Below are 25,775 nucleotides of genomic sequence, written 5' to 3' on the forward strand. Positions count from 1 at the left end.
TTATATCACTAGATCGTTTTCACCTCCATTAAAATCATTTTCTCCATTCTGTGTCATTGATGTGGGATTCATTAAGGCCCTCCTGTGACGGATCACTTCTTGTCGACATCAGCTCATTATCCAAGAAGTTGATCTAGGAACACCCCATTCAATACTTTGAAGCTTGCATGCCTCAATGGCAAGTTTCTCACTTCCGGCGACAGGTTTACATCAATGGCCTTCGACCAAAAGATTTTGCGTGGCGTTTGACACCAAGTCCTTTATTCACACCACGTGAATTGTACTGCAGTACCTTGAGGGTCATTATCATTATCGGTGATTCCTCTCGCGCTTGTTAACAGTTTACATCATTGGTTGGTAATCAAGCGATGTCTTTCCATGTTCGACTTCAGAACATTTCTCACATGGATCGACTTGTACTTCGAGTGAAGATCGAACGAGATTGAAGACCCCAGATCCAGTTTCATCCATCCGGGCTGCGATATATATTCAGGGAAATAAAGACATCAAATGTACATCATTGCCGCACAGATAAGCATCCAATCAAAAGGATGATGGCTCTATCAGAATCATCAGTCTACACTCAGACTATTGTTTGTCCTATGTACATGAAAATGAATTTATAGAGCTGAGCATGGGAATTCCCGCCTCAGTTAGATCATGAAAATATTTTGAAGATAATGTATTGTATTGTATCTTATTACAGGTCTCCTCCCAGCTTGAAAGAACTTCGGATCCTCATAATAAAGTATTTCACCCGACATCAAAAGATTAACGACCTCATGCTTTAGGGGGCAACTGTTATAGACATTTTTGGGTACTACAACCCCAAGCATGAAATGTCCATAAACCAAGGGCTCCTAAGTCCATAAAAGTGTTGTTCTAACCCCTAAAGGAACAAGGTCAACAGATTACAACTTCTCCCAGAAGTTCTCCATGAAAAACTGCTCATAATTGGTCAAAACAGGATCATTTCAGCTGCTCCACTGGCCAAGTGCATTGCATCTCACCTAAATACACTGTGTGGGTGCATTGTATTTCAAAAATCCCTTCTATAGGGTGCGATGGGCGAGAAATGACAAATGGCAGTGTCATTCCGCGAGGTGGAGAGGCAATGGAAGCTTTCAGAATCTTCTCCTGTGACACTTGCCTCACTGAATTCGACCAAGGATGAGTAAGAGATCATCAATCTCCAAGTGGAAGCAAGAACTATCATAGGGAAGACACAAATCAAATCATAAGCTGACTCATCTCCATTACATATATCTATATATGGATCCCTCATCCCAGAGATCCAGAGGCTGGAGGAATTGTTGTTGGTTTCTTGAGACAAACATCAGATTGTTGGGTGATCTAAGCTTTGTTTGAGGTGAAGAGGGGCTTTTTAGCTGGGAGGTTGATGCTGGGTCAGAACAACTTGTTGTAACTCCTCTTGGCTCTTTCTTGTTTATCAATAAAAGCTATTCAAGTTTTCCTCCATGCTCTTGTGTCATTGATGCTTGCTACATTTTTATGGTCAATTTACATCTGATCCTCGATTGTTTATGATTATAGATCCATGTCTTTGTATAGTGCTATGCTACTGTGATCTTACAAGTACTTTGTGAAGTTGGGCGTGCAAGGGAGTAGGTAGCTAAAGACTATCAAAGAAGAGAGGAATCAAATCAGGAGATTAGCGCAAGACAGAGGTTGGTCTTTCTGTTCCTCTCTATCTATAATTCATAAAGGAAAAACGAAAGTAGCTTTTCTCTGTTTGTTTCTAAGGCAGTTGTCACACCTTAGTGGGATAGAGCAATTCTATATAGACAATTTTCCCTTTAACAAACAATTTAATACACTCGAGGGTGTATCCCATATTAGAAAACATGGATACCATTCCCAAAAAGATACAAAGATGGTGGTTTGAAATGAGGATTTCGCATCTTCACAAACATGCAATATATCTTCTGATGCAGGTCTTTTGATGTCCAAACAACAGGAATAAAAATGTTGACAATACAGAGTTAGATACCTATCACATAGGGAATAAAGACATGAAAATGATGGTTAAATGTTCAAAAATTAGTACTCCAGAAGAACATAATGATAACAAATAAATTGTGCCTACATATGAATCACTTCCATTTATGGATGAATGTAGCAGAGTAGATTTCACCATTGCCAATATCGAAAGATAGGAATATGAATGTTTGGGAGCTAAAAATCTAGTTCAGAAAACATGGCTCAAGATGCGAAATTATCATGAAAACTTCAAGCCACTTTTAAGTTTTCGATGCAAGGATACCTTGTCAACCATTGAGTTAGCAACAAAATTCATAGATATTAACTATTACTAAGTTCATAGTTAATGATTTCCTATCCTGATGAACGCATTGAGATCACTTCAACTCTTGCACAAAATTGTATTTTCCTTTGTGAATAAAGATGCTCCAAGATGGCGTCCAGTTGTGGTGATGCACAAAATTTCAACTTAGATAAAAAAATGTTAGCTTCTAGTACCATTGTTTTTTCTTTGGGAAATTTGATCTAGGGACAAATAAATCATGGAATTGTGTGGTGTGAACAATTTTCAAAATTGGACCATCTGTAGAGGAAACAACATAGTGAAAGATGGCTAGAGGATTATAAAGGATTGGAGACACATGGAGTGATGGGAAGCCTTAAGAAATTTTTGTGACAATCATCATCAACAAATTCAAAGGAAAAGAAACTTTAAGATGACATGATAGGTTGCAATGCCCCTACAAGTTAATGAAAAAATAAACCACTTAAAACAATTTGTGTTTCATCCAACGACATACAACGAACCTTGAATTGACTAAGTTTAATGAGATGGGTGATCCCACAAAGTGGTTTCTAAAAACATGAGATATTTAAAATCAATGGCCATCATTCACCTCAGGGAAACCTTTCTCTATTCCAGACATTGTTATGTGTGACCTTGAGGAGTGGTATATGGTTTTTTGAAACCACATGTCGGGCTTGAAAACATGTGCATGAGTACAACTAGATCCCGTACTTTAGCTCTTGTAAGATCCATTGCACACCCAAATCAAATTCACACATCATCTAATAATGATCATGGGCCCGCTCATTTTCCATGCGAGATGGAAGGTAATTATTTGTATAAATTATAAAATTAAGAGCTCCTAGTTGTTGTTGTGTTGTTGAAAAGGTCACATTAAAATTGTGTTGAGCGAAACTTATAAATTTTGTAAAAAGAGTTGTGATTTAGACCCACATGAAATATATATATATATATATATATATATATATATCTATATATATATATATCTATATATATATATATATATCTATATATATATATATATATATATATAGATATAGATATATATATATATATCTGTGTGTGTGTGTGTGTGTGTGTGTGTGTGTGTAAAATATTTATAATTATTTGCATAAGCTTTTAATAAACAATTTATAAGTGTTTAGAGTTTTTTTTGTAACCAATTCAAGAATCAGTTTTGAAACTAATTAGACAGTTAGCGAGTGAGAATAGGGAGAGGAAATAAAAGTCCCGAACTAGTGATCCAAGAGGATCTTGTTAGTCTAGCATAAGCGGAGTATTCAGCGGTTCAACATCGAAGTGATCATCAAATTATCATTGGTCAATGAGGTCTTGAACTTTATCAGCTTTTCCAGTTTTGTCGTCAGCATTCAGTGTCTAGTATCCTCAGCTTCGATAGTAATGTTATGGTTGTCTAGTGTTGGTTTTCATGATGATATGGTTTTGTACTTGGTCATCGACATGGGTTTGTCATCCATTGTGTAGGGTTTGGTGTCAACATGGGTTTTTCGTCATGTGATGTTTGTCGCAAATGTCGCATTGTGATGAAGACGTGTTGTAAAAGGGTTTTTAGAACAAAGAGTGTAAAATTCTAAGTCCTAAAACCTAATACATCATGTATTAAAATTTCATAACCCTAGCCTATACCTAAAACCTTATGCAAACATTAAAACATAAACCTAAGTCTAAACCCTATCGGAACATTGTATAAACAATACAATAAAAACCTAACCTAGAAAATACACCCTGCATTAAAGTGCATTGAACCTAAAATCTAAAAACCTATCGGACCATAATACATTGAAAAAACTATAAAAAAAACCCATAGGGCTCTAACCGCATGGAGAGAAGACCGTAGCGGAAAAGAGCACATGTGAGTGGACAAAACAGGCAGTTAACTATCAAGCGAATTCAGTTCAATTCACAACAGATGTCAACAGCTAACCACGCAAGTATGTGGACATGTGGGTAGCTAACCATGGCAGAAATGCTAGGTTTTCTAACTGGACGGAGGTTGCTAACAACAATTGTTCACATGAACCAGCCGCAGACCAGAACCATTAGGCGAATAAACCATTAGGTGGCAGTCGGACAGTCAACTGCCAAAGGAATCTGATTCTTCACATGGACAGTTAAGCCAGTGCAATGTCTGTTGACTGCCAAAACTAAACTATGGTATTTTTGGGTTTTTGTTGTTAAGTTTGGTCTAAAGTAATTCGACCACCATGTAAACCTATCCCTAAGGTGTCGAGCTATGACAAGATCGAGACCCTTGAACCCCAAATTCATCGTATGCATTCTATATTTGGGTAGTAGAGGTTAGAGTGTATTTGCAGGGTTATCAAGCCAGAGTTTGGATTCTTTAAGAGATAGAGTGGTTTTGATGTTTTGTGTGTAGATTATGGAGGTTATAGGAAGTTTTTGTTTACAGTGTAACAGGACCATCCAGAGTTAGAATTGGGAATCGTGGCAGATGTTGGAAAGTTGTTCCAGAGAGGTTTCTTATGACAGTGACCAGAAGTGTTTGCATGCACAATCATACTGGTTAATGTTTTGTGTAATAGACCTCCTTAGATTCAATCATAATAAAGTAGTTGCCCATCTTGAAAGCGGACCTAGAGATGTAGTCCATTAGGGACAAACTCCATAATCAATCTTGTTGTCTAGTATCACTGTGTTTTTTCTTTTTTCCACTTCTTTTTACATCTTGCTTATGTTTTAATTATGTCTTCAATTCATCCCTTTTCAGTCAAATCTCATGGTTAAATCACATTAAGTTAATATTCGATTCAGTGATGGCATTAATCAATTATACTTCAATTTAACATATGATCATTTCAGATCATATAATTTGGTATTAGGGCAAGTTGTGTTTGTATAATTTTTCCAGTGAATGTTAATGAGGTAGAAATCACAACGTGGAGAAGGAATCCTTGAGGAGATTGATCCAGAGATTGGAAATTGAAGAGTTGCTCATAAGTCGACCATGACAGGATCTAATGCAAGTGAAAATCCTAAAGCTAAGATGATCAAGGAATAGTTTCAACAATTATTCTTGAGTATGCAACAGATGTTGGGAGAAATTTACGAAGATAAGAAGGAAAGAGATTTAGCTTCCTCTTCAAAGACATCAAAGGAGGACAAAGGTAAAGGGAAGGCTAATAAACCTCCTTCACCTCTATCTTCTCCATCATCATCATCATCTTCTTCTTCTTCCAGTTCAGAATCTGAAATAGAAAAGAAACCTAAGAAAGCATCTCTTTTGAAACTTGATGTAAATTTTGAGTTACCTATTTATGATGGTGAAATGAATCCTGAAACGTTAGATAACTGGATTAATAAGTTAGAAGTGTATTGTCATATTCAGAACATTTCTGACAATAAACTGAAAATTTAGCTAGCTACGCTTAGAATGGGGGGAACAACTTTAATCTGGTGGGAAAGTAAAACTTAGATAGATGTAAAGTGGAAAGAAAAAGTCATCTCTTCATGGTCTAAGTTTTAAAAAGCTCTTAGGAAACAATTCTATCCTTTAGGATACATGTAGCAAGTTGTTCTTGATTGTCAGCACTTGAGGCAAGGTAAAGGGCATAGTGTTTAGGAGTTTACTCAGGAGTTCAGAAAGAAGGCATTGGCACTTGGTATTTCATTGGATACACGTGAAAATTTATTAAAATACATTGACAGTTTACATTCATATTTGTAGCATACGTTATTGATGTTTAATCCAAATGATTTTGATGATGTGTGTGCTCAATCCATAAATATTGAGTCAGGTGGCAGACCCTTCAAATTTTCACCACAATCATCCAAAGAGTTGGAGATCAAGGATTCCAATGACAGTAAGGGGAAGAACAATTCGAAGAGAAAGAAATCAGCAATAGCTCAGAAGGAAAGACCTAATTGCTCTCATTGCTAGAGAATTGGATATGATGAATCTAGGTGTTGGAAACTTCATCCCGAACTTAAGCCCAAAAAGTTCCTTAAAGAGAACGATGAAAAGAAACCAATTACAACAATCCAACAAGATGCAGGCTTCGATTCAGGTGATGAAAGGAGGATAACTACCATAGTTTTGATAGGTAAAAATTCTATCACTGGTTCAAGTTCGAATATTATTGCATCTTCATCAAACATAAATCCTTTAAATGAGGATAAAAGAGTTGAATTATTTAACAAAAGGATAACATATAAGCACACAAAGATAGATACAATGTTTGACAGTGGATCATAGGAAAATTTAATATCTGAATATTTAGTTAAGAACTTGGGTTTGGAGACACAGAATCATCCAAGGCCTTACCCATTAGGATGTCTAAATAAGTCAACTAAGATAAAAGTCACAAAACAATGTCGATTAAGATTTACCATTACAGCTAATTACATTGATGAAGTGGAGTTAGATGTGGTCCTAGTAGACATATGTGGAGTTGTCTTAGGAAGTCCTTATATTTATGATTGTGATGCAGTATTTTATAGGAGAGAGCACAAATATCACCTTAAGAAAGATGGGGTTGAATTATTGTCAGGCCACAACAAAGTAAAAATCACTTGAATTTAGTTGTTGCTAATCAGCTAAAGTGATTAATAAGTTCAAATAAGAGATTTGTACTCATGTGTGTAAAGGAACAACATAAGAGTTGACATGATGTTTGTTCAAGTTATGAGTCTTAGCTTAAAGATAGTTTGATCAAAGAGGTAGAAACATTTCCAGTTCTATTTAAAGAAACGAAACATCTTACTCATCAGCAGGGAATACAACATGAGTTACAATTGATTCCCAAAGCTCCTCTTCCTAATGTCAGAATAAATTATTTCAGTCCAAGTTTGGAAGTTATAAGTTACAAGGATGCAGGTCACTATTGGGGAAAGTCAATGTTAAATTTTTCTTGTATTGTATCACCATTTCATGTTTCAAATAGTTTGGAAGCCTCTTTACAAGTGGAGAGGAATCCCATTTGTTTTCATATCAAAGTCGTTTCTAGAGAAATTTCAAAATATCCAATACATCTAAGGGAAACTTATGCATTAGGGGAAAGTGTTAATCAATGGAAACATCATTTAATGAATGAATAAATAGTGATTCAGATAAATCATTTGAAATTTCAATACTTTCAAAATAAAACTAACTTGCAACAGTTTTCACACTACAGTGATGGGTTTATTGCAGCAAGTTCACTTAGAAATTAGGAATCAGGAAAGTATATCAAATCAAGTAGCTAGTAAGATGTCCAAAATGTCTTTGAATGTCTCTATCATTCCACAAAATAGATTGTTAATACATGTCAATAGTATTTAACAATATCCTATAGAGATTGTTTTCAAAGATGTTTATGAATCACTAATTCATGGTACTTCGTGGAAAGAAGTCAATTTCCATGTTCATAACAGGTGGTTTAACCATCTTAGCAAGTTGTACATATTGCAGATGGATGAATTAGTTCATAGATTCAAAATATGCCATGATCAGCATCATCAGGGTCATCACTTTCAGGTGGTTGATCGAATGTATTGGTACATATTCCAGACAGGGTGGAGAGTGAGGGAACTCTACCCTCACCTACTATCTATCTAGTCAAAATTTTGTGGTCGAAAAGCTTTCAAGTGGAGAGGATTGATCCAGGAGGATCTTGTCAGTCTAGCTTGAGCGGAATCTTCAGTGGTTCAACATCGAAGTGATTGTCAAATGAGAATTGGCAATGATGTCTTGAACTTTACCAGCTTTGCCAGTTTCGTTGTCAGCATTCAGTGTCTGGTATCTTCAACCTCAATAGTAATGTTATGGTTGTCTAGTGTTGGTTTTTATGATGATATGGTTTTGTACTTGGTCGTTGACATGGGGTTTTCATCCGTTGTGCACGGTTTGGTGTCAACATGGGTTTGTCATCATGTGATGCTTGTCGCAAATGTTGCATTATGATGAAGACGAGTTCTAAAAGGATTTTTAGAACAAAGAGTTAAAAATTCTAAGTCCTAAAACCTAATACATCATGTATTAAAATTTCATAACCCTAACCTATACCTAAAACCTCATGCAAACATTAAAACCTAAACCTAAGTCTAAACCCTATCAGAACATTGTATAAATAATACAATAAAAACCTAACCTAGAAAATACACCATGCATTAAAGTGCATTGAACCTAAGCTCTAAAACCCTATCGAACCATAATACATTCTAAAACTATAAAACAAAACCCATAGGGCTCTGACCGTGTGGGGAGAAGACCACAGTGGGAAAGAGCACATGTTAGTGGACAACATGGGTAGTTAACTATCAGGTGGATTCAGTTTAGTTCACAACATATGTCAGTAGCTAACTGTGCGGATATGTGGACATGTGGGCAGCTGACCATGGTAGACAGGTGGGGGTTTGCTAACCAGATAGAGGTTGGTAACAACAGCTATTCACATGAACCAACCGCAAACCAGAACCATCGGGTAGATAAACCATTAGGTGGTGGTCAGACAGTCGACCTCCAAAGGAATCCAACTGTTCACATGGAAACTTAAGCTAGCGCGTGATGTCTATTGACCGCCAAAACTAAACAATGGTATTTTTGGGTTTTTGTTGTTAAGTTTGGTCTAAAGTAATTTGACCACCATTTAAACCTATCCCTAAGGTGTCAAGCTATGACAAGACCAAGACCCTTGAACCCCAAAGTCAGCACATGCATTCTAAATTTGGGCAGTAGAGGTTAGAGTGTATTTGTAGGGTTATAAAGCTAGAGTTTGGCTCATTTAAGAGATAGAGTGGTTTTGATGTTTTGTGTGCAGATTTTGGAGGTTATAGGCAGTTTTTGTTTTCAGTGTAACAGGAGTATCTAGAGTGAGAATTTGGAACCGTGATAGGCATTGGAAAGCTATTTCAGAGATATTTCTTGTGACAGTGACCAGAAGTGCCTATGTGCACAATCATATTGGTTAATTTGTTTTTTAATTGACATCCTCGGATTCAATCCTAATAAAGCAGTCACCCATCTCCGGAGATGTAGTCCATCAGGGACTAACTTCGTAATCAATCTTGTTGTTTCGTATCGCTGTGTTTTTTCAATTTTTCACTTACGTTTACATCTTGGTTATGTTTTAATTCCGTCGTCAATTCATCCCTTGTTAGTCGATTCTCATGGTTAAAGCACTTTAATTTAACATTTGATTCACTAATGGCATTAGTTAATTCTACTTCAGTTTAACATATGATCATTTCAGATCAACCAACAATGGGGAGGGATTCAGAGATTTTGAGTTATGCTAGTCTTGTAACAAATAAATATATCTGAAATCAAAGAATACAAACCAGTGTTAATTCTTGTTTTGGGGTAATTGCAAAATTGTTGTCTTCTTATGTTTATTTCATTCATTAGTGTTTTGCTTGAACTTGTATGAGTGTAATGAAGTTATTGGTTGATTTAAATTGAATTTATGAATTTAGCTATTAATGGTACTCTTAATTTTTATTTGAGTTCCTTAATATTTTCTCCACCATATCAGGCACTCACCTAATAAATTCACTCTTTGCACCATTTCCTCTATAGGGACAAAGTTGTGATTCTTAAGTGCCTCACTTATCAAGCCTTGTTTTCCTTTTTGCTTCTAGTCACCTCTTGAAAACCTAAACCCTGCAATCCTCATCTATCTTGGTCATTTTGGTTTTAAAGCTAGGTTTCAGAATTAGAATATTTGTTGCAAGAACTCTTGGCCTATCCCTCTGGCCACATATTTTAACATCTTTCATCAATATTTAGATGTCTTCAACATTGGTTCTCCCACAACTAGGAACTGTCTCCAGGGTTACAATATAATGCATAGCTTCTTTCTTATTTGCTTTTGGTTATTTTATTTCTAGGCTTTGAATTTAGCCCAAACTTTGAAGAAATTCCCTATATTATCTAATTTTTTTTCAAACGTGGAAAATATTTTATGATTTCTTAGTCTTTTAAAGAGGATGCATAATTTATTTCTGATTCGTTTTTCGTTACTCAACCCTTTAAAACAAAATAAAAATCATTTCTTTCTTACAAATTTACCAGTGAAACAATTTATATGTTCTGAGTCAAATTTCATGTGTGGAAGAAATTTTGTGGTCTTTTCTCCACACATGTTTTCCCTCTGCACACTCGTTCTGCCACAATACTCTACTTCACATTCTAGACAATTTTCTTAGTTTTAATTCCTTCTTTTTACGAGACTGAAAATGTTAAGTACATATATATACAAAGAAATATAAATCTATATTTTTAATGAGAATATTATTAGTATTTGAAAAAAAAATCGAACTTAAATTTATCTCACCTTCAAATTTAATAAATATAAAAGATATTAAAACTGTAACAACCCTCGTGAAAAATTCATGTAATAAAAGTTAATAAAGGCAAAAATAACCAAGGTTGATGGGACACTTATTCCAAGCTGAATGTTGGGAAAAACATCCTAGTGGGTGTTGATTTGGTTTATTATGGCTAAGGAAATAGGAAAAGGCAATGGCCAAGGGTTTGGAAAGGAAAAATAACATTTTTGGCACATTTATTTATGAAAATAATGGAAATTATAAGAAAAGGAAAGTGAAAGGTCACAAATTGCATGTGAGGAGGAAAATGAAGGAAAATAATGGAAAATGAAGAAAATAGGGGCCTAATTGATAAAAAGGCTTCTAAGGATCAGTTTGTAACCTTTTGTCAGTTCATTTTTGGAGCTCTCTCACTATTCTCTCTCTCTCACTCTTGGAAACTTAGAGATTTCTTGGAGCACTTGCACATTGGATCAAGAAAGGAAAAGAAGTCAAGAGGAAGGAAGGAGAAAGAAAATAAGAGTAGGGTCAAGTAGTTGCAATAGTATTCTTTGCAGGTATCGAATGTCATGTCTATTTTCCTTACTAGATTTCGCATGCCTGGTATTTCATGTGGTTATTTTGTTGTTATGGCGTGAGTTTTTTGAGGTGTGATAGTGTTTTCATCCTAGCCTTACCATTTCCAGATATTCATGGTGTGATGGGGTTCTCATGTTTTGTTTGAGCTAGATTATCGGATGGATTCGAAGCTAAGTGAGGTGGATCTCTGAATCATAGAATACATGGCCTAGTAACCCCAGAACCAGATGGTTGGTTGTCGTAAAGCCAGATTTTGTGTTGCCTCGGTTGGCCTAGGAATACTTGTTGATTGGAAAGATATACGATAAAGCTAATAGGTATATTTCTCTCCATTGGGCCTATTAATCCTACATGTAGTAAAGCCTGGAGAGTGGGTCTCAGTTTAGGGCCTAGTGATTTGGTGTGGATTGCAGTAAAGCGTAAGAGACTAGGGGATAGGAAAATTCCTCATGGTGTAGGTGGAGAAATATTGTGGCATCAATGCTTGTTTTGCCTAGTGATCTAGTGCAGATCATGGTAAAGCCTGTTCTTACGTGTTTATTGTGTTGGCCTAGTAATCCGAGATGGATGATAGTAAGGCCTAGTTTATATTGATGAGGGTGAGGTGGTTTAGCCTTGGGATGCCCTCGTTGGTTCTTTTGGTTTGAGTCCCACATTCATGCTTGGAATATGCCATGGGGGTGAATGGATAAAGAGATATTTGGCTCAACCATTCTATGGCTGAGTGGAACGTGGTAGTCCCATCTCAGGTTTGGACTTTTCATCATTAATATGAGGTTATTTATCATTTATTTCTATGAGTATTATATTGGTTTATATGTGGATCATATGGCTATTATTTCATTGGTATTTATGTTGCTATTATGCTGGTTATGTATATGTTTTATGACATTGTCTATGTATGGCTCTCATCATGTTTTTACTTGTAAGTGAATGAACAAAGTATCTATGACCTAATAGATGATAATGCAAAAAAATAATATAAAGGAACAATGCTTCATAGTGATTCTCAAATAAGTATGAGATCCCTATGCTTAAATATGTTGTTTACACCTATACCTTACATATTTGTGATATGTTTGACGAAATGTTTTCCATGGATAGTAGGGGCCTGGTTAAGGGCTTGTTCAAGTATTTTCATTTGCATCATTGTTTCCTTGTTAACTTTCTATTCTGAATGTGTCATTCAATTCTGGGCAGTGACTTGTGCTATGGGCCTAAAAAGGTGGCTCAAATCCTATGGACATTGGCACAACACTGAGAAAAATAGTCCATGGACATTGGCATGCCTTGTCATGAGATCATCCAGAGCCTCCTAGATGCTTTTAGGTCCATAGCATGGGAGCGTCCAAAGGTCAAGTGGTCAAAAACCTCAGTGGGACCCAAGAGCTAGCTACCATGCCAGCCCCTGGGAGTCTTGTAGCTGATTTGGAAGGTCTATATGTTGTGTTTTCATAAATTACACTTCCTAAAGGTCACATATGATGTTGAATCCAATCATAGTATCCTCTCGTCACATGTTTACCAGGGTTGGTTGGTTACTTGGGTAGATGTGGGAGGAGGATGTTACAGAGTGGTATCAGAGCATGGTTCACCCCTCGGAGTGGATGGATGGTGTGCTGGACATACATTCATGTTGTTTTCACATGTGTTAATCATTCTTGTGATCTATGGATTTATTGTATATGCATGGTGTCAGTCATGGTTGTAGTGATGTCACCATGTGAAAGAGAATGTTGTTGTTGTAAAGTGTGTCGTCACGAGTGTATGAGTTGCTACATATTTTTTATGCTTGCATATTGTCAGTGTACATTGGTATGGTTTTGTTTTCATGCATGAGGTCATGGTATGTGTATTTGAAATGGTCATGCATTGATGACTGGACTCTAGCTAGGCTAATGGTTACATGGTTATGTTCTTATGTATTATATGTATATGTGTTTTCATGATTATGCTATGCATGTCATACATTGATTGGTTGTTCTTGTAGATGATATATCCTCCCAAAAGTATGCTAAGGTATGTTGGTTTATTGTGATTTGGCTTAGTTGACATAGTATGCCTTGTAGAAAAGAGATCAAAATGACTAGCAAGATGGTAGACTATCGAATACTCTCCCTATGAATTAGATGGGTGACATGGTGTGAGGCACTCTTCTGACTTAACATACACATTAAGAATCTTGAAGGAAGAAATAAGGAATTGTAAGGTGGACAATGATGTAGGCACAAGAGAAACAAGCAAAGGTTAATGCAATACTCCTTCAAAGTTTGTTAAAATTGTAGTGACAAGGGTAACTCCAGATCAACCATGGACAGGGGGATAAAACTAATGGGGCATATGGTAGTAGGTATCATGGTGGTCATAGGTCGAATAGATATGACATGGTTAGAGATGGGAGATTGTTGGATACTCCAAATAGGAGAGGTGATGGATACAGGTATTATTCTAGTTATGGTTCTGATAGGCATCATGATCGTTGTTGTTATCATCCTTGTAGGAGGAGTGATAGGGGATACTTTCCTGATGAGTTTAAGAAATAAAATCCACCTAATTTTGATGGAGACGTGAATAAGTTGGAAGATGCAGAGTCTTGGATACTTCAGATGAAGAAGTTCTTTGAGTTGCATGAGTACACAGATAATATGAAGGCCATAATAGTTATCTTCAACCTGAGAGGTAATATGTGAAGCGAGATAAAGACATCAAGACAGATGACTTGACTTGGCATGAGTTCAAGAGGATTTTTAGGAAGAAATACTTGTCAGAATGCTACTACAACAGTAAGGTCAAAGAATTCTATGAGCTAAAGATGGGATCAATGATAGATGAAGAGTACACGACTAAATTCTTGGAGCTATTGAGGTATGTACCATTTTTAAAGATGAGAAGACAAAGTTTAAATGATTTATTGGTGGATTTCCATTAGCATTTAGAGATCAAATTGAGTATGATGAGCCTTGGCCACTTGAGGAATTCATTGGGAAATTGAAGCATTTCTATGAACAGTCAAAGTGTAAGAAAGAATCTCAGCAACGATGGAAAGGGAAGGATAAGGATAAAGGTAATGGTAAATGGAAGCCTAAGAGAGCAAGGCCTCAGCATGCAGACGTGTTGGCTTGTTGGGACCTGACCTAGGTTGAGAGTTAATTAGCTGAACAAATGCTTGTACTAGTAGCCCTTTTGGCAACAATTCGTGGAGCATAGACTGAGGTCTCACCGAAAGTAGTATGGGAGGGTGCTAGAACTAGGTTTCCACACCCTTGAGATGTCTGAGAGGTTCGACTAGTCCCACTGTTTGTCCTTTTGTGTAGTTCACTTCACGCACTTCCCTGTTCCTCACGCCTCGATACATTGCCTTCATGCAACCCTAACCGGGGGTCGTGGAGCTTCCACGCTGCTAGAGCTGCGCTCTATGCTATTACCCGAGATCTTACTTATCCTCCTATACCATTTAATTACCTTTGCATATTTGGATGTATTACATTATAATTAGCTATACAAAATATTCAAATAAGTTCGCACAACATATAAATAGTATACTTGCAAATTATACCCAATCATATATTAAAATAGGAAAAGATGCATAGAAATATGGTAAACTTCTCTTTATTGATTCTTCCAATGGTTACAAACTCAACCTGCCCTGGACACTCAACTGTAAGGGTTTGCGCATTCAGCTATGGATTACTTGGCCTCTGCGCACTCACCTGCAAAGCCTTCCCCTACTCTATGACACAAAGACACACTTTACACTTTTACTCAATCACTTAAACTTCTCATCCTCTTATGCCCTCTTTTCTACACTTAGAGCCTCGCTCTATTTATACAATCCCATGGTCCATGAACCATGGGTAGGTCTGTTAAGCCGACATTACATTACAAAATGAGGGCGGTCAAACCTATGACTCTATCATAATTTTGCGCTGCATGCCCACAATTCACAGAGCTTTTACAAAAAGATTTGGTTAAAACTTGGGCTTTAGGCCCCAAAACATGCCTTGGGGGGATTCCATGCCCAACATGCCCCCAACACAAACATCGTGACGTTCTTGGAAGAACAAGCGGCTTCAAACCTTTCGAATGCCGAAAATGCAGCTATTCATGACTCGATATATGTCATTTCGCAAGCAATTAGTTCTCCTTATATCCATTTGTAATGAAAGAATTTAAGATGCCTTATGGCCCACCTGTATGGAATGGTAATTTGGAAGGCCAGGACATGTCGAAATTGTATGGATTTATTGAAGCATATGTGGTATGTCCTAGGACTATTACTTGACCTTTCTTACCCTATAGAGATAGTAATGATACCTTACTATTCCCAACAAGTAGATTCGTAGGGGTATATTATAGCGAAGAATTGAAATTTTCCCAGGACTCGCCCTCGAGTCACTCTTTCGGCATGGAGATCTTTGCATGGAGTCCTTACAACTATGATCAAATGACTGCAAGGTCAGCAACACACTGAGCTGTTGCCTAATGGATCTACTGCATGCGTTGTTCGAAGACCGTGGTGTCATAAGTGCTTCTCTACATCTGTGCCTATATCTCCTGCATGTGTGCGATCTTGCCTTCAATTTCTACTATGATGGTGAAGGCCTCATCGATCCAAGGCTGAACATGTGCCTTCAAGACTGCTTCCTTGTGTCATGCCGTGTCCACCTGTTCTTTCAACGATTTAGCCTGTTGCATCTGCGCGAGCCTCTGAGTGAGGGCCACCATATGCTCAGTTCCTTTGACGCAGTCATACTGCTGTTGGAGTTCTCCTGCCTCTATCTCTAAGTGTTGGATGTTGGGGTCCTCCTGCAAAATTTTGACGACCTCAAATGACTCTTCCGACATGCCGGTGTAGTCTCTCACTGCACTACCAATCTTGTCCAATCCCGTTGTAATAGTGCTAGTGCGTTGTTATCTGACTTTCGAAGGGGTGGACAACTATGCCTTTAACCATAGCTTGATGATCTAAAGGTTTAGCTCCAACTGAACCTTTGACATTTCCTCCCACACCTCACGCACCCTTGTTGCTAGACTGTGGATGCATGCCTCTGCTGGTGTGTCTACTGGGATGGCCAGCTCCGGGACACTTTGGCAAGCTTCATCTAGTACCTGTACCAGTTGTCAATTCTGCGACACCACTTCATCGCGCTACAAGCTCAACTGTTCCATGTTGATTTTTTGCTCGCTGAGGACTTGCGGTGCATGACTCTCTCTAGCCTGTATTTCTGCATTTATCCCATCCTGCAAAACGTATAAGGTCTCCCACAGGAGTGCATCCATGTTGATGCCGAGACCCTTTAGCACGCTAACCGTAGGGTTGTTGGCCACATTTGTTGTCACTAATGCCCCTTCTGGCAACACTATGGTATTCATCACCCGAGCGCAAAATATCTATTTTGCTGTTGTTGTTCTGACTACGAGGCTGGTCGACAGGGTACTAGCCAAATGAGGTCACACTTGCAACTCCTGCAGCTACACTCTAAGGGCCTGCAATACAAATTGGTTCTCCTGCATAAAATTTTGGAGGGCCTCGGAGATGACATCACGCACTATCTCGCCGATGTCGTGCAGATCACCCTCGGTTAGGGTGATCGGGTCAATAGACAACTTCGATACCTTGACCTTCTTATGCAGCCCTGTGCACTCGTCGGGTGCTAGCGCTTCAACTGTGTTGACGCAGTTTGTGGGTCCACGCGTCCCTCTTCTTCCTTTGCTTCCTGCCCATGCAAAGGCAACATTTAGCCCTCACACGCCTTCGTTGCTACCTCCTATGTTGCTGCTGCTATGACCTTTTCTGTTTAGTTGTTGTCTGTGCAGTGTCCCATGCCACCCATGCTTCTGCTATTGCTACCTCCTTCCTTCTCTTTTCTACCAACCGTGCGATGCACAGTTTGGCCTCTTCTTTCTTCCTCTATGCCACCTCTTCTCTATCTCCGCGATGTCTAGAGCGCGCCACTCCGGCGGCCACGTCTCCAACACGTTAAAGATGACATCATTCGTGGCTACAAAGGGTAGCTTTCTACATTTTTTGGCCAGGTCCTTGCACGCTCTAATGTATATGCTATGGATGTCTACTTTAGATTCCTCACAACTCTGCAGGTTGTTGTAGATAGTGGGTGACAACCGTGGTTTTTGGTTGATCCTCATTCTGAGGTTCATCTCCATGAACACCCAAAATATCTTACTGTCATAGATCCTATTTGCATCCTTTATGGCCCAGAGCAAAGCGGACTTCGTGCCTCCAACAAATCCCTGTCAATTGTGGGGAATTGACTATCTTCTGGAATTCCCTTGCCATGAGTACTATGGATAGCAGAAGCCATGCATAGTGGAACGTTTTTCTCTATTCCTGAGCTTCGTAGAAATTCTCCAAGAATTCCTTACAGAGGAACTCGGACCAGTTAAACTGGACCCCCTCCATGCACTGTTTAGCAAGCGCTACCATTGGTGCGGGTACCTTGTCCGCGTAGCACTTGCACATAACCTTACTGGCCAGTATTTGGGTCACCACTCTCACTGCTTTATTGTTGATGTTGGATATGGCGTAACCCCTTTTCTTCTTCACCAGATTGTATTTCTTCTTCATGGCCTCCGTGATGTCCAAGTCACTGCTCTTCCCTTCCGAGATGTCTGTGGGGTCCTCTCCTTTTCATGGAAGCTGGAAATGCGGTGAGTCAAGTCTGTTGTGAAGGGGATGGGTTCCTCCAACCACAAACACCCATCATGCACCAGGCAGAGCAGCTGCTTGATGATGAAAATTGTTACTGGGGTGCGGTGGAAATGTGGCACCCAAGAGCAGGTTAAGTAGCCCGGCCTTTTCCACTCCACGCAACCACTTTCATGGCTCTAACTCTATAACCCCCACCATGGTGTTCTGCTTGGGCTTCATGAGGTGCGAGGTCTCAAGGTGAGGGAAATTCTCATGGTTAGCGAGGTCCCAATCTTCAAATTTTAATCTCGGCACCCATCCTAAGTGCGTGCCCTACAAAATAATGTTATCTCGGAGGAGCGAGGTCTGGAGCGATCTCTTGGCCTCGTCAAGGTCCTTGGGCACTTTAGCCTTCCCTTTCCATGGGGGACATAGGTAGGTAGCTTTTTCGGGGGGTGTGCAGGCTCAGTTTCCTCCTCCATGCCTTCATCCTCATCCTCTTCGATGATAAGGTCCTCCAGGTCTTATTCTTCTTCATCAGTCTTGTCGACCGGATAAATCATTCTTGCAGACAGGACCAATCTCCCTAGTATCAACTGATATCTAGCGACAAGCAAACAAGCAAATTCTATCTTTCTCTAAATATTGCGATTTATAAGTAAATGCCAAGAGATGTTTTAGACCCTACCTCAAGTCCAATGCTAGTTTGTGGCAGCCACGCTTCGACTGTCCAAATGAGCTTCCTTTTAAGAACCTACAAACAAAAACAAGCACACATCAAATAACACCTGCATAGCGAATATAATAAATCATATTTATCATGATGATTAATGAATTCATGAAATAAACCATAGAATATAGCTTACTGAGAAAAATGAGCTTGATTCTATTAACTTAAAACAAAGAAGAACTTTACAAACTTGGTGCCTTGATGTTCTACAAGCTCCTCCTAGGGTCCAGCAAGAATCTCCTCTACTTGACAAGCTTCACACTCTTCCCAAAGAGATCAAAAGGTATGTAATCTCTCCTCTCAAGCTCAATTAGGAAGTCTAAATTCCAACAACATTTACCCTCAAAAATATTCATCTTTCAACCTCATTAGTAACCAGCCTAATGCCTCATTTTATAGTGCAGAGGAAGGAAGTTACCAGGTCCACCTATGAAGGGATAGAGTCCTCCTTCAAAGGGATAAGCTCCTCACATCAAGGGGTTAGCTCCTTTAGTTATGGGATGCATGAACCACCTAGGGCGAACTTTCCACCTCAAGATTCCTTCTAGAAGCATCCAGAATTAACCCAAAGTGAGTTTTTAATAATAAACTTGCGCCTTTTTACTTTTACAGGGGTCTGCACCCTTTCCTTTAGAGACAGAGCGGGTAGGTCCACAAGGGACATGACTAGGAGGTGCGGGACCATAGGTAATGCTAAGAGAAAGTGCAGAACCAGAGTTTTAGAGATTTTTAAGCACTTTCTCTCATTTTTAAGGCTTGACATGAAGAGTTGAGGTTTAAGACTTGCGAAGGAGGACAGTATGAGTGGTGATAAACTCACACTGACTGAGAATGTCATGGTGACAATATTTTGTGCAAAAAGTCTCTATGGTGATGGCTTTCCCCTTGTCCTCCATTGACAGCTTGGTGTGCAGCGAGTTCCGTAGGGACATATGTACGGGAACCATCGCTTGTTTGTCCTTCTTTGGTATTGGCATGCGTCGTGATTTCAGGATGTCTCCCATAATCCTGGCGCCTTCCAGAGCATCCCCCACAGTCAGGGCCTACGCAACCCCTTCGATGGTCATTTTTATTATTTTCATAACTTCCTCAGCCGCTGTCATCGTGTCCATTCAGAAATCTGTCACTTGCGAACTCAGGTGCTCAATCAAGGCTCGACACAAAACAGACAGGGCTCTACTCAATAGTTCAATTCGTAAATGACCAAGTGTTGTTTTTGGGCATCCCCTTGTGATTTATAACACTTTTTGAATTTGAATTCGGCTATTCACCCCAAATATGGTTCATTAATGCTCCCTTGGCGGCAGATTTTCCCGAATCTTGCCCATAAATCGCATCTTAAATAACTGTCACCCGCTCCATTTGGTCTCAATTTGAGCATCCCATCATGAATAGTGACTTCAACGACCACTTTTTGGCCAACTGCGCAGTCGCAAACCTTGTGACTCTGCACGGAGCTCCAACATTGCATAGGTCCTGGGCAGAGTAGTTTATAATCCCATGCTTACTTTCAACTGCCTGGAGTGCTAAGAATGTAATTCACTTGGCTGGTCAGGTGGAGGCACCACCTATGTAGAGTTTCATCCTGTCATCCATCACATTTCCTAGAAAATAACCACCTTTTATAATTACAAGTAGCATCACACACTTTATCGTCTGCAACGCGCTACCCTAGTTGATTCGCTTAGTAAGGTGTGATCCAAGCCAAGGCATTAGATTGATCAATTCATGGTGATAGGCCTCAAACTTTTCATCATGATCATTCACATATTGCCTTATCACCGTGGTATTTTTACCGAGAAAATCTTACCTTATCTCATCCTCCAGCTTCTTGACTTTTGCATCTACTAGAGTGCGTTTCTTCCTTAATTATACCCTTTCTTATTCATGTTCTTGGAGCCTAGAATTCCCCGCCTTGATTTCTTCTGCCAAGGTTCCGTGAAATGTCATATTTACTGGTACTATCATCCGTGGTCTAAGATTTTCATGTACTATATGGCTTACAGTGTTTGCTTTATACTCCAGCCATGGCAATGCCTACGCAGTCAGGTTCTTGCACACGGACCTATAGGCCCATAGAACCACTAGTACGTGCAGGTCCCAGTTAGTCCACTTCGCATTGTGGACCTTGTTCAACGCTTCATGTACTTTGTTAAAGGCTTCTACCTAGATATCCTTCTGTGCACTTGGTCTTTCCATACTTCATGGTCCCAACCAGAGGGGTCGTTCGCACCATTGCCTTACCCGCACCTACTTACTGATCATGTCTTCTACCACGAGGACTATGTGGATTCATGCAGGTTTCGCACCATATGCCTATATCCACCTAGATAGGTTGGTGCATAGGCTATTTCATCCGTCAATATTGTCTGTTAATCACATCAGAGGCTTCCCAAACCGTGTGCACATAATTCTTCTACAGTCATGCTAGTCCTCATAACTTCTTTGGTGCATACCCACCATCTTGTGGGCGTAGCTCGTAGTACCCATTTCAGAGCGTCGAAGCACTTCTATTCCGATACTTCTTGTTCAAATTTGTTTACGAAGTCATCTACCTCGCTTAACCTGTCATATGTAGGTAGATCTCTTACCTCTGTTACTATGCAACACATTGACCTTTTCATCATGTTACAGTTGAAATTGGTTACTTCATGTAACCAGTTCTACAATCGTTCTATCTCCTCATCAAAATCTGATGTGCAGGAGCTTTTGCGCTCCCATGAGATTCAGCCATCCCTGGTTGGATTTACCCAATCTTGCTCCGATGCGGTTATCTTGTAGATACAATCCAGATCGTCATCACTATCATAGTCGCGCACTCGCTCCATGTAGTGCGATCCTTCTACAAGGTCTAGAGGTACCACTATGCGCGGAGACTTTTTCTCAAAGATCATCTTGTGCTTATTTAGATTTATCATTCCATTCATGCCAGTGGCCCAATCTATTCCCAATAGCGTGGGGTAGGGATTGTTGTCATCAACAACCTCTATTACTTTGAAATCTGCTAGCGTGCTTGCTCCTCCGATATCTACTGTGATTCCCTGCAATCTCCCCATAGGTAGGATCTTTTTCTAGTTCACCATTCGCAGTTGGATAGGAGACCATTGCAATGTAGGTCTTCCCATGCACTCCCATGTCTGCTTTGGCAGGACGTTCACATTCGATCCTAGATCCAGAATCACTTGGTCCATCTCATATTCGCCAATCTACATTGTCAATCTCATCTCCCTTGCTGTTCGCATGGTGTGCTTCCCGAGCTTCCAGACTACACGCAGTTCTCCTGGCATGGTCCCAATCCATCTAGTTATGAGTTCTTGTAGCCCCTTTACAGCATTGCTGTCATGTAGCAGCTTCATGCATGTCTCCAAGAACATAGTGAGCATCGATGGATCCATTTCCATCGCAACTTTGTCTTTACTTCCTGAAGTGGAGGCATCAGTGAAGATCCTCTTAGTTTTCATTAAGGTCTCCTTAGCATGCTCCAAATCAAATTCTGGTTCCTTTGTTGGAGCCTTGCAAACCCAGGTACCTTCTTCAGGCTGCTTACCTTTGTCATCCCCTGTCGTAATTCCACTCCGGAGCACGATATTTACATTAGGGTATTCCTCACGCGGCTCAGACCTCATCATTTGTAGGTTCTGAGTTGGGGGAGGTTGGAGTGCTCCTTTATTGTGCATCTTCGCTATTAGTGTGGGATAATCCTCCATCTCATGATCAAACAACATAAAATACAAGCATGATGGTCATGTTGGATTCGTACAATCGCCAGCATAATTCCCTAGCCCTCTGCAATTGTAACATATCATCTATATGCAACCTCTTCCTAGTCCCCCTCCACCTCAGCCTCGTCTGCGCCCATGAAATCCGGTGCGTGCCACTCCTGTATTTTTATCGAGGGGCCATGTTTGGGCATGAACTCTGTAGGTAGGAGTTCGATCCATCATCGACTCATAACTTCTGCAGGTATGCTCATAATGTCTCACTGACCTACATAAATTATGGAACAACTGTTGTGAATTATGCGTATACTTCTGTAATATATGGTAGTTATCTGTAGCATGCTTTCCTACTATCTGACAAATCACGCACCATAGTGCAGGTGCTGTGCTTGGTCCTACTTGTGCCTCCAGTCTTAGTGGCATTGGCCCTCCTCCCACAAGGTAATTTGCAAACACCGGGCAGTGGTCCTTGTCGTGCCCCTGGCCCTTGCATTTTACGCACCATACCTCATCGCACATCTCTGGGCGGGTTGTCTTGTCTTGTTTCAAACTCTACATCTCAAGGCACAAATTTTTAAACTGTGCGTGAATCTATTGAACTCCAAGGTTGGGATCTTGTATCAGGGTCTTGTGAAATCTCATCGTGACCTCCAAGGCCTTGACCTGAGTGCGTAGCCTCTATTGCGACAACGCGTTTCGTAGATGCGGCGTTAATGATGCTACAAACCATTCGCGGTGTTGCTCATATGTTAACATCATGTTCGCTTCACGAATTGTGCATTTTAGTCTTTGATCCAACTCCCACAGGGTCTCACCTGGTAGTCTTGTGATTTCCTTGAACCCAATGATCGACTGTGCCTCTGAATTTGGCCTGTTAAATTCTTTGTTTAGCACGTCTTGGTTATTTTCAATCCCCACATTCATATTTTCATTAGAATGCTTAATGTACTAGGTCAACGCACGATCCTTAGAGTGCTGACCAATGTTGCCTTCTTTATATTGTCATCCATGACTCCCTGTGCTTCCCATATAGCTTTTATCATGAACCAGAACTGATCCGGATCTTCATTCCCTACTCCCTTGAACACTGGTAGCTTTATCGCGCTTTCCATACTGCTTCGCGGTGATGGCAAAGGTGGTATGGGCGAAGATGGGGGTGAAGATGGTGAAACTAAAGTGGTGTGGGTGGGGGTGGTATGCACGGAATTCTCTACCTTATCAGATTCATCACACTTCTTGGTGAGACCTTCACAAGCTCTTCTTCACCCCCTCGTGCAGGTGAATTCAAGGGGCTAGCTTCTAGTTTTGTGCTACCTTCATTTTTGTAGATTCTCCCACTTCGTGTAGCTCCAAACCTCAATTTATTCGCATAACCTGTTTTTCACACAGTAGCATTTTAATCCAAGTGTTCAAATATTTAACGTACTTACCTCGCGATCCTTTGAGGAAGTGTCATTCTACCTTGCTATAACTGACTGAAGTATCTACCATGAATTTGGTGATGAATCCTCCTATGATTCGATCAAGCCAGTGATCGACAATGTGTGATCTTATCTTCCGATACTTCCAGTCTGCGCACCAATTTTGGAGTCCACACAATAGGTCTGTCGAGTTTACACCTTCCTTGGTTATCTGCTAGCTGTTATCCACTCGTATAATTCAGTGGGGAAGGATGTGAATTCATGAATCTTCCTATCCAACCAATCTTCAATTCCTTTATTTATCGAATTCTAGTGATATGACATCAGACATCTCTATGCAGATACCGGTCCCGGCACGAACCATTTGTTGGCTTGTTGGGGCCTGACACAGGTTCAAAGTTAATTAGCCAAATAAATCCCTGTACTACTAGCCTTTTGGCAACAATCCTGGAGCATGGATTGAGGTCTCACATGAAGTAGTATGGGAGGGTGCCAGAAACAGGTTTCTGCACCCTTGAGATGTCTAAGAGGTTCTGTTGGTCCCACTGATTGTCCCTGTGCGTAGGTCACTTCGCGCATTTCCCTGTTCCTCATGCATTGATACACTACCTTTGTGCAGCCATAACCAGGGGTCATGGAGCTTCCATGCTGCTAAAGCCATGCTCTGTGCTATTACCCGAGATCTTACTTATCTTCTTATACTAGTTAATTACCTTTGCATACTTGGATGTATTACATTATAATTAGTTATACAAAATATTCAAATAAGTTCGCGCAGCATATTAACAATATACTTGCAAATTATAGCCAATCATATATTAAAATAGGAAAAGATGCACATAAATATGGTAAACTTCTCTTTATTGATTCTTCCAATGGTTATAGACTCAAGCCCTGTGCACTCAGCTGCAAGGGTCCACACACTCAGCTGTAGACTACTTGGCCTTTGTGCACTCAGCTATAGAGCCTTCCCCTACTCTACGACCCAAAGACACACTTTACACTTTTACTCAATCACTTACACTTCTCATCCTCTTATGCTCTCTTTTATACACTTAGAGCTACAGACTCAACCTGCCATGTGCACTCAGCTGCAGGGGTCCACACACTTAGTTGTAGACTACTTGGCCTTTGTGCACTCAGCTGTAGAGCCTTCCCCTACTCTATGACCCAAAGACACACTTTACACTTTTACTCAATCACTTACACTTCTCATCCTCTTATGCTCTCTTTTCTACACTTAGAGCCTCACTCTATTTATACAATCCCATGGTCTGCGGACCATGGGTGGGTCTATTAAGTTGACATTACATGACAAAATGAGGGCATAGAACCCTGAGACTCTATCATAATTTCGCACTCCGTGCCCACAATTCGCAGAGCTTTTACAAAATATTTGGTCAAAACTTGGGTTTAAGCCCCAAAACATGCCTTGCGGGGATTCCATGCCCAACAATATGAGAAAGAAAGTGTGGCACCACAAAATAGGTTCAATGTAGCTAGACAAGGACATGGGTCATAGTAGTAGCATAGAGGTGAGGGTACTGGTCATTTGGAGTGTTGGGCATGCAATAAGGAGAGCCTTAAGAGAGATTGTCCATAGAATCAAGGTGGTAGGCCTCAGATATATAGTGCGCATGAGGAATAGAATATTAGGAATGTTGGTCAAAGCGTTCCTCATATTTTGTAGCATTGGATAACAAAGAGGAAAACCATCAGGCATCTATCATTGAGATGGATGGTAAGATTTGTGAGTAATTTATTTCTATTTTGATTGACCCTGGATTTAATTATAGTTATGTTAGTCTTGAATTGGTAGATAAGTGTGGTTTAAATAAGGGAGTTCATGCAGAGTATTGATTAGTGCAGTTGGACACAGGGGAAAAGAAGTGATTTCATCATTGGGTAAGAGCTTGTGGATTTGATTTGAATGGTATGCCTACCATAACACATTTCAATTTATTACCATTGTGATCATACAATATGTTGTTGGGAATGGATTTGTTGTACCTTCATAGAACCAGGAGGATTTTTCTGACAAATCTAGTGATTGTTTGGATGACAATGGGGAAGCAAGAGTCTT

General features: G+C 39.8%; 1 pseudogene; it reads left to right on the top strand.

The window, feature by feature from the left end:
* Positions 1 to 1,894: 1,894 nt before the first annotated feature.
* On the top strand, positions 1,895 to 2,590 carry LOC149162251 (uncharacterized; annotated as a pseudogene).
* Positions 2,591 to 25,775: the final 23,185 nt, after the last annotated feature.

This window comes from Pinus tabuliformis, chromosome 5_2, assembly GCF_031772625.1.
Source record: "Pinus tabuliformis cultivar Carrire ecotype Pingquan chromosome 5_2, CPIR1, whole genome shotgun sequence".
Taxonomy (NCBI): domain Eukaryota; kingdom Viridiplantae; phylum Streptophyta; class Pinopsida; order Pinales; family Pinaceae; genus Pinus; species Pinus tabuliformis.